General features: G+C 30.0%; 1 long non-coding RNA gene across 8 annotated transcripts; it reads left to right on the forward strand.

The window, feature by feature from the left end:
• The first annotated feature begins 855 nt into the window (after positions 1-855).
• LOC111308129 (uncharacterized) lies at positions 856-5,536 on the forward strand. Of its 8 annotated transcripts, XR_016331157.1 has the most exons (7): positions 856-1,094; positions 1,272-1,692; positions 2,816-2,891; positions 3,204-3,286; positions 4,081-4,115; positions 4,201-4,267; positions 4,849-5,536. It is a non-coding gene; the product is annotated as an uncharacterized LOC111308129 (long non-coding RNA). The 8 variants fall into 8 exon arrangements; XR_016331164.1 differs by lacking the exon at positions 856-1,094 and having other exon boundaries at positions 1,104-1,692; positions 4,081-4,093; XR_016331172.1 differs by lacking the exon at positions 856-1,094 and having other exon boundaries at positions 1,105-1,692; positions 4,081-4,754; positions 4,849-4,926; positions 5,106-5,536.
• The last annotated feature ends 1,781 nt before the right edge of the window (positions 5,537-7,317 follow it).

Consider the following 7,317-nt stretch of genomic DNA (forward strand, 5'->3'; position numbering starts at 1 on the left):
TATTGTTTCATGCAAATTGAACTAGAGCATCTTCTGACTTAACCCACTAACAAATTTCTTAACATAATAGATAAGTACACAATAAGTCATTAACATGAATATGAACTTTTCATTGAAATTAAATAAATATATACAAAAAATAAATGTTTTAATTACTACCTTAATTTTATTAAACAATAAATTCTTCATTGCCGTAGGAATTTTATCCTCCATTGGCCAAAGACCAATAAAATTCTCTTGAAATTATACCTAAAATTATTGAGCTAAATAGTGATTGCTCAAAACAACTATCAAGATCCACTTGTTAATAAGATTAGTTAAACTACATAAATTATTTACAAATCAAATAACAATAAGCAAAAATTAATAGTAAAAAGTATAACTCATGCTTATCTTCTAGCGGAATAATTTACACTCGCTTGTCTAGATCTATAGGTGTTGGTAAGCCTTTGTTTGCCCTCTAATCTTTTGCTTTGCTATCTTCCCTTCTTCATTAAGACTATCAATTGTCAAGTATCCAATAAGTGATTCATCAACAAAATGATGGATTGACATGAGGCTCTGTAGATGGATCATCTATCATTGTCTTAAAAATAATTCGATAGGTGGATCATCTCTCATTGGTGCTAAAAATGACTCGACAGTGTTTCACCTCTCATCAATCCGGTTACAAATCTATCTCAAGTGTTATATCTCTTTCTACTAGTCCCATTATAATTATCATATAAAACAAAAACATTTCACAAATATTTTATAAGTAGAAAAAAAAATCAAGCATATATCCCTATAAAAAAAATGAGTTTTAGTGAGGAATTTAATGAAGATCGCACACGGACCTTCACTAAAAATTTTGTTCTAGTGAAATTTACTTATAACCCTTATTGAAAGTAATTTTTAGTGTAAACTTAGTTTTGATCCTCACTAATTATTATTTATATATGAGTCACTGCTAACACTAACTAAACAAAAATTTTTAGAATTAAAAAGATAGCACCCCTAACTTCTCCTTCTAAACAACCTCCCTAAAAACGTCACCCAAAAACGCACAATGAAGCTAACTGACGCAAAAGAAAGAAAGAGAAAAAAAAAAAAAGGTAATTTCATTTCTAATTACCTTTTATGCCTTTATTTTTAAACATCAAATTTTCCCAATCTTCTTTGTTTCAACCGGAAACACTGCTTCACTTTCACCAACTGGCATCTCTTCTCTAAGGATCTGATTGTTCAAACCTAATGTTCCTTTCTCTCTCTCACTCTTTTCAATTTTCCAGGTCTATTGATTTGCTTTCTACTTGGTTTCGCGGCATTTGTTTTGGATTTCGTCTTATTATTTTGATAAATTGATTGAATCCTTCACAGTAATAACTATAAGCTACGAATCAAATGTGCTCTGTGGATTTGAATCTGATTTACAATTTACGCTTACTCTGTTTCGTTAAAATGCAAGTAAATTTAGTGGGGATTCTATCAAAATCTAAAGAGAGAGAACAAGGACGTCTGTTTCTTTCTCTAAATATTATGCCTGGAATACATACAGGCATACATAGGCTTCTCTTTCAGGCATCAGAGGAGGAAAAATAAAAGCAACAAATTTGTGATAATCCGTCGGCGACGATATTGAACAAGGTGGGCTCCTATTGGGTGGGCCAGAAGGCCAACAACGAGATCAACTTTGTTGGCGATGATATCAACGTATGCTTTCCTTCTCTCTAAATCTTTTTCTTCACCTCTCCATTTACTTCCTCTTCGATATCGACCCCTGATCTGCTCAAGAATTTGGTGAACTTGTTAATTCGCATAGGGTTTCTTGAGAAAATGTTTCAATATTAATCTGTGTGGATTACTTTATTATTATGTAATTGTAACGATTAATTTGATTTAAAAAATAGGGTTAATCTGTGTACTTATTAAGCTATCATTTACGACGCGGTGTTTGTTTGTTGTAATTAGCAAAGACAGTTTTTTTCCCCTTTTTGTTTCTGAAAATTTTAAATCTAGGAATGATTGGAAATAAATTTTTTGTTTTGATGTCCTTTTTTTTTTTTTAATTCCTTTAATTTTTATTTCAAGATAAAAATAATAATTTATTATTACTTTTTAATTTTTCCTGTCATCATCACTGATGCCTGGGCCCACTAAGAAGGGGCGTTGACTCTTCTCTAAATCCTCTGTTTTATTTGCGTGGCTATTTTTTGATGCGTGAACAAACATTATGCTTAATTGAGTTATTCGAAGGTTTTGGTTCGAGTTACGGGATTATTTGTTAAAATTATTTTAAATATATAATTTATAATTATTTATTTTAAATTATTAAATATAATGTATTTTATTTTGATTTGAAAGATTGAATAATTTATTTATTTTTTAATTTTTTCTTAAAAAAAAAAAATTTATCCAATCTAGTTTATAGACTTTGGTTATTAGGTTACTTTATTTGGTATTATTGGAATTCACCAAAAATAATCTGATGGTAACATATAGTAGTATAATTATCTAAAAACGTGTATGTTTCTATCTTCACTTGATATTAAAATTATAGAGACAAGTTTTTGGAAAGGAGTACTTTTTAGGTCATAGATCAACATATGCTTTAATGATTTAATCCGATATATTGCACATTATCAAATGAACTATGGCATTATATATCTAAAACTGCTTCTTTCCAAGTATTCAGCTTGATCTACCCTCTGGTTTCTTATACTTGAGACATTAATGTTCTTTTTTTTTTTAAATCCAATTTTCTTTTGATTGTGATTTATTGTTCTTATGATGTGGAATTTCAAATTCAAATGGGAAGTTTTGTCCGTGATTGCAGACTTTGGAGATTGAGGGGGATGTTCTTGACAAAGTGAAATGCTATGAAGGAGTATTCTTTAATTACTTTAGCATAGGTATGGTATACGGTTTAACTTCTAAATTTTGTTAGTTTTAATTTTTGTATTTGGAAATTCACATGGTGAGGAGCTGTAGCTTGAGAATCTTAATTTGGATTATATTTGCAAGACCAAATAAGCTTTTGGTAAAATGGAAAACAGTGTAAAATTTGAGACTTAGGCAAAGTTTAGAAATCATATATTAAGTTTCTTTGTTACAAATGATGTCATATTACTCATTCTTGCCTATGATGTTTTTCTGTTTACTATTATTATTGTTATTACTATTTCTGGTTCTTAAGAATCTTATTATTTTCATTTTAAATTCAGGAATGGATGCACAAGTTGCTTATGGATTCCATCATTTATGTAATGAGAAACCTTACCTTGCAAAAGTTCCTATCACGAATAAGGTATTTATATTATTTTACTTTGACTGTAAGTCGAAGAATGTTTTGTTGCGAATCTTTTGATGTTATACTGTCTGTCAAATGTGTGTGTGTGTATATATATATATATTATTTTGAAGCTGCTTAATGGTAATACTGCCATCTGCCAAACATATATGGATCATCGGTTTATATGTCCTGATGATATTAGTGACTATACATGGCATAACCAAAAGGAAGGATAGGAAGCGATTTTCTTATAAAAATTAAAGTTTTTCCTCATTCTGTTCTTTTTGAGACTAAATATTCTGCACTTCAGTTTTAATACTATATTTTAATATTTTCTGCCCATCATTCTTTGACAAAGAATGAGGAGGATGCATGAAAAGCTAGAAATAAAATTAATCTACAACATAAAACTGGTAGGAAAGTCTTGTACGTTTTTCTATATAGAAGCATTTCATGTTGTCCCAGTTTTAAGCATGTGCTCTCCTAGCAAATAGAAGTGTTATGAAGTTACGGTGCTGATGTATCAAATATCAGTGCATATGCTTGGATGTTTAAATTTATTTTTTTCTCTACTGATATATCTGAAACAGCTTAAATGCAATTTTGATATATGCTGGACTTTTTCTTGTTTCTCCCATTATTTTTGTTAGGATTTGTGCAAAAGATGATACTAATCTCACTAAAGTTAAGTTAAATTGCAGTGTGCTGCTTTGCATTCAAAATTCAAATTATTAGTTTCTCTGCCCTGGTTATTGATTTGCTTTGGTAAAACTAATATTAGATTGTAATTGGTCCAACTCTTGTGGCAGATTATCTACTCCAGTTACGGCTGCACTCAGAATTGGTTTCTCACACCTTGCATAGTATCTAATTTGCATTATGGCCAATAGAAACCATTCTCATAATCAATGTTTTTCCTGTCATGACAGTGCAGAAAAGCCCGTAGAGGTTGATCATCATGAGTATGAATTTGGCTCCGTTGAATACCGCATTAAGGTTTAATTAATTTTCCAACAAGCTCTGATCTTTTATAATAGATAAATGGTCTGGTCCTATATTACTTGAACTGAGGAGGTTAGTGTCAGATCTAAATATTTATCCGACATGGATACATTCAATTTTTTAAAAAACTTTTTCATATATTTAGAGGATTGGACCTCCCAATGCACATGTGTATCTATGTCAAAGTTTATATCCATGTCTAAGCATATATATAGGTCTCCGACAGTGTTGATGCATATGCACATATGACAGAATTGAAGCCATGTACAATGTATACTGAACCTAAACGACGGAAGTCATGCTTGACAATCATCTTTTTTAACTTCTAATATTCTTCAACATCTGATCCACAACTTACCTACTTGTCAATATCAACACGTCTATTGACCCAAGGGGTATTACCCTTTGCATTGGCTTCCGAATTTAACAACACTTGATCTTGGCATATATCCGATGCTTTCCTTCTATCATTAATGCTTTGGTATGTAAACTTATAACCATTTCATAGTTTCTTAATCCATGAATTTTATTGCTGTTAGTGATGTCCATTACATAGTTTGGTTTGTCATTGGCAGGAATTGAGTGGAGTCTTGACAATGATGCATCAGTCCTGGTTGCTAGTGAGGCACATGCTATTTCTTTGGTAATTGAAGGTTTGTTGGTGTTGTCTTTACTATAACTTCACGTACTGATGAAGCAATAGATGCCGGGGAGATGAATGGGAACATGGCCTGTGTTTATATGATGCTATATGCTTTAAAATTTTTAGCAAATTTTATATTCTCTTGGTACAAGCAACTTGAATCCCTTAGATGTGATTATGTCCCTTCAGCAAAGCATACTGGAAAAACTGCAATTCTCTGCATTTTCATCCCTACATGCAGCACCAACAAGCTCAACAGGTGACGCCACAATCATTTATGTCTGCACGGTCCTTCATGTTGTATGCTCAGCAACCATTTTCATCCCTGCAGCAGCAACAACAACAAGAACAAGGTTTGCACAGTCAGTTTGGCATGAGCTCTGGTGGAAGCAAATGCCTTCACATGCTGCAAAGTGAGGCTAGCACTGCAGGTGGCAGTGGAACACTTAGGGTAGGAAGAGATTCCTGTTGATTTTGACTGTTTATTGCTTAATTATCTTGCTAACCTGTCTTAAGTTTTTTAGATAAAAAACTATAGAATAGTTAAAAAGAGTTTATATGTCCAAAAGATATTTGTATGTTATTTGGAGTTTAAATATGTGGATGCTTATTTGGTTTTATTTATTTATGTTTTGTTTGGAGTAAGAATTATAAAATATAAAAAAATATATATACGTTAATTAACAAATTAAATAAAAATACATAAATAAGTATTTTTCATAAGGATCTCAAATCTTTTCACTAAATGATATAAAGTACTATAATGAAAGTCACAACTCAGTAAAAGTAATTTTAAATGAGGATCAATACAAACTTTCACTAAAAGTAAAATCTTTAAATGAAGGTTAATAAAAGCTTTCATTAAATGCAAAAAATATAGTGAGTGTCAAAATTGATTTACTATAAGTTTTATATTTAGTGATAACTGAAATTAACTTTCACTAATTATTTACATTTAGTTAACGTCTTTTAATCCTCACTAAATGATAGATATAACAAAGGTCTTATTTATCTCTTATCATATATTATTAATGAGACTTACAACGAGAGTCTGTTGGAGTCACATTGACTCTTGCTAAAAAAATGAGTCAGGATTATATGGACTTTTAGTAAGAGTTGTAACTCTCACTAAAAGACTTTATTCTTTTAGTTTATAATATTATGTTAGTATTAGAACATTAGATGAATTAAGCAATAAATATAAAATAAGCATATAAAATATTATAATTAAAATAGGCAAATCAAGTAAATATTATATTTAAAGTTACATATATTGGCTAAATCAAATAAACATTATATATAATATTAAAAGTCATGCTAAATACATCAATTACTACTAGAATAAACAAGCTCATGTTTCATCATCATTGTTATAATCATCATCGTCGTCATCATCATCTGTAGCTTTTTCTTGTTCTTATCCTTGTTCTTCATCTTTATCTTATTCATCAACTTCTTCATCTTTTTCTTCTTGAATCGGTTATAATAAATTTATCTCTTCACAATCACCAACAACAAGAATTGTAGGATTATCAAGTTTTTCTAAGATAATAACATTTCGTGGAATAGAAACTTTAACTTCTTAGCACACATCTTCATTTAAATCAATTGTTTTTTCTTCATCTCCATGAATATTACTAAGTTGATATGTACTTCTAACATTTGTTTAGAACACTAACCACCAGTCATTTAGAACACAGCCTATTAATCATTTTGATATCTTTTTCTATAAAGGTAGCTTGTATAGGAAACTTGATGTACTTGTTCAGCTAAAACAAATGATTCATTGCTAGTACATATTAAATTGTGTTTAATTTCAATAAGACCATGATAGGGGATCTACCTTTACACCATTTTTTGTGTCAAACTAATAACATTTTAAAAGTACAATCTTATCCATGCTTCAAAGTATTTTAACTCAATGATATCTTCCAAGATACCATAAAAGTTATGTTCACAATTATTGTAACAACTTCGTTTCACACTAGCCAATAATTCATGATATTTCAAGTTTGACAATAGTTAGCTCTATGAAACTTAAAGCCATTCATAAAGTAACTTTGAACCTGCGCCATAAGCTATCTCAACTAAATGATGATCGATTTCGTCATTTTGCTCTTCAATCTATCCATTTGAAAAATATTAAAATTGATCATTCTTTAAATTTATATGAAAATATATTCTATTCATATATAATATTATGCTTTAAACTTACAAATTGTCTTAACCGTTACGAAAATCTTTTCTCATGTGCTTTCTCTAATTTTGCAATACTTATATTCACATATTCTCTTTTCATTAAGTCATCAAATATTTTATCATTGTGAATTACAAATTAGAAAAAACTATCAACCTAACAATATACATTGTAGAGTTGACATAATACTTACTCAATGTACGA

This window comes from Durio zibethinus, chromosome 2, assembly GCF_047325235.1.
Source record: "Durio zibethinus cultivar Kanyao isolate XHJ-2024 chromosome 2, ASM4732523v1, whole genome shotgun sequence".
Taxonomy (NCBI): Eukaryota; Viridiplantae; Streptophyta; class Magnoliopsida; order Malvales; family Malvaceae; genus Durio; species Durio zibethinus.